Here is a 3,647-nt window from a genome sequence, read left to right on the forward strand (position 1 = left end):
TGTTTTTTCTATAAAATATGGTATTGAGTTTGCAGCTAAATTTGGATGGAGATGATGCCACAAATATCTCTTATGTTGATTGCTATATATGTGAGTATATATACGCATATATGTATGAACAAACAATATTAGCTGATATAATAAATTGATATTATCATATAAATAAATAATATAACTAGTTATTTTAAATTTTTTATTTAAAATTATCAAATTATGTAAGAATGCTATAATTTGTTTACATTTATTAATATTCAATCGTTCATATATAAAATATTATTGTTTCACAATATCATTAAGAGTGATTGTTTCTCATCATTGTTATTTGTATTTGATAATATATTATATGTATTATAAGATAATATGTATTATTGAAAATAATATGTATTATAAGATATATAAATTTTTTATAGGATACAATACAACTAATGTGGATGGATACAATATTTTAGAAAAATGATTATATGGCAGGTAGTATTTGAAAATTGTTAAGTTTTCAAGATATGTTGGTAATATTTTTTAAGATGGTGATATATCAATTAAAAAAATTTATTATCTTTTTTTTTTTACAATGCTTATCCTACAAATTACTATAAGATATACAAAACATTATTAAAAAATTAAATTTTTAAAACATGATATAATCTATAATTCAACTACTTATATAATATAAGTTCAAACAAACATATTTGAATAATAACATAAAATAAAACCTCAGACAAGTTTTTTTTGAAATTATTTTAGCAATAAGAAACCCTAGAAGTCATTGTAAAATTAGACAAATCAATGAAAATCATTGCAGCTTTCATTATCATTATATATATATATATATATATATATGGATGTTATGAATTTAAATAATTAAAAAAGAAATGAAGGAAAGATGAAACAAGAGGAGAAACGAAACGGAAGCAACAACTGGAAAGAGAGTGGTATTTTCCATCTCAATTACAACGAAGGGGGAATCCTTTTATATAAACAAATTTTCCTCGAAGGCAATAAATGTTTTCTCCCAAGTCAATTGCCTAAGGTTTTTGGCGTACTTTGTTTAAATGTATTCACATTCAATTATCCATCCATATATTTATTGCTTTTCTATTTGGTGGAAAGTTATCTCATATGTAACAATCCCCTTTAAATTTCCACTACTTACAAATAATTACATTAATTTTGTTAAAAAAAAATCTAGTGAGATAAAAAACAAAGCAAAAAAATAATACAATCCCCTTTGAATTTCCACCACTTACAAATTATTACATTAATTTTGCTAAAGAAAAACCTAGTGGGGTAAAAAACAAAACAAAAGAATATAATTATTTAATATCCTATAAAGTAGGGCTAAATGTGCTTAAACTGCCTCATTAATAACATTACTAGGAAAACCCAGTAGGACAAAACCTAATGAAGGTAAAAAGAGTACAGTACACATTTTATCCAATATGTGATAAATTCAAATCTTGGTAAATGCTTGCCCTGATGAGTGCTCATTCTGATGAATGTTTCCCTTGATTGTAGTGGGATTAATTCGGTTGCTTATTAAGTTGTCGCATACCAATGTTATATACTAACTTTTCAAATATTGATGCTGGTAATACCTTGGTGAGCAAATCTGTAAGATTTTCATTGGATCATATTTGCTTAATACCAATCATTCGACTTTGCTAGAGCTCATACGTGTAAAAGAACTTCGGTGAGATATGTTTGGTTTTATCTCTTTTAATATATCCATCTCTAATTTGGGCAATACATGTTGCATTGTCTTCATGTAAAATGGAATAAGTATCTGTTGTAGAAGGAAAACTACATGTATTCCAGATATGATAAATTACATACCATAACTATATATATTCTTGATTACCTTCATGAAGAGCTAAAATTTATGAATGATTTAAGGATGTTGCAACCAAAGTCTGTTTGGTGGAGCGTCATGATATTGTTGTGTTATTATAAGTAAAAATATATCCCGTTTGTGAATGGGTCTTATAGGGGTCAGAAAGATAGTTGGCATCTACATATCCAACTAAATTAGAATTTTTAGAGAATTTGACATAATAGAATAATCACAAATCTCTAGTTTCACATAGGTAATGAAATTCTATTCCAGTGTCAACGAGTTGGTGTAGAGCTAAATTGAGCTAATAAATTGACTACGAATGATATATCTAGTATAATGCATTGGACCAAATATAATAGGGCTCTAATGACTTCAAGATACAATATTTTAGGACCGAGTATTTTTTCATCTTCTTCTTTATAATGGAATGGGTACTTTTTCGGTTTGAGAGACTAAACAACCATTAGGGTACTCAAAGGATAAGTCTTATCCATATTAAAACATTTTAGTAATTTTTTAATATACATTGATTGATGGATAAGTATTCTATTTAAATTATACTTGATTTGTAGATCAAGACAATATTTTGTTTTTTTCAAATCCTTCATTTCAAATTCTCTTTTCAAATATTCAACAGTTTTTTTGAGCTTTTCAAGAGTCACAATTAAAGTTATGTCATCAACATAAACTACTACAATTACAAATCTCAATTCTAACCTTTTGATAAAGACACATAGGCATATAGAGTCATTTACATAACCCTCTTTTTCAAATATTAACTATGATGATTGTACCACATTCTTCCAGATTGTTTTAATCTATATAATGATCTTTGTAATTTAATTGAGTACATGTTTCTTGGATTGACCCTTTTTGCTTCAAACAATTTAAATCCTTCAAAAAGTTTCGTATAAATTTCAATATCCAAATTTTCATATAAATAAGCAATAACTACATCCAAGACGCATATCCAATCCTTCAGAGACTATTAAGCCAATTAAATATCTGAATGTGATTATATCTATCACAAGTGCATACGTTTTATCAAAATCTATCCCTAGCCTTTGGAAAAAGCCTTAGGCTACAAATCTGGCTTTATATCTAGCGATTTTATTTTTCTCATCTTTTTCTCACAAATATCCATTTATATCCAACGAGTTGTCCTTTTATAGGTGTTAGAATTACAGACCCAAACACTTGACATTTTGCTAAAGAAGCTAATTCTGCTCAAATTGCTTTTTCTCATTTAAGTCATCCACGTCTTTGTCTACACTCGTTCACAGTACGTGATTTAAAATCATCATCATTCATAATTTTTGTAGATACTATAAATTAGAATACATCATGAATATTAACCACTTAATGATTCCACATCTCTCTTATATAAAAATAAATTAAAGATATTTTAGTGTTCTCATTTTCTTGTTCTTCAAGAGTTTGTGGCATTTCAGGGGTTTGAGTCTCTTTAAAGATCATAAACTCTTCTAGAGGAATATTAGAGAGTATGAATTTTTCAATCATTTTAGGATCATCATAATTGATATATGTTTAACTATTTGACTTTCTTTTTTTAGGGGCAGTGTCCTTCAATCTAATAGGTCTACCACGCTTCTGGCGTATAGTAGATTGATTAGTCATGACACGAATAAACTATTCAACAATCATATTAATTCTTGCTAGTGCGTTGACAATTGGTATATGTGATCTTGTCACTTTTGTCGTATTCACAAATGCACCAGATATTTGGTTGATAATAGTTTGTAAACGCACTATCCTTTGCACTTCAATTTCACTTTAGAATGTGTGAAAATCTAGA

The sequence above is a fragment of the Mangifera indica genome, chromosome 5 (genome assembly GCF_011075055.1).
Source record: "Mangifera indica cultivar Alphonso chromosome 5, CATAS_Mindica_2.1, whole genome shotgun sequence".
In the NCBI taxonomy this organism is placed as follows: Eukaryota; Viridiplantae; Streptophyta; class Magnoliopsida; order Sapindales; family Anacardiaceae; genus Mangifera; species Mangifera indica.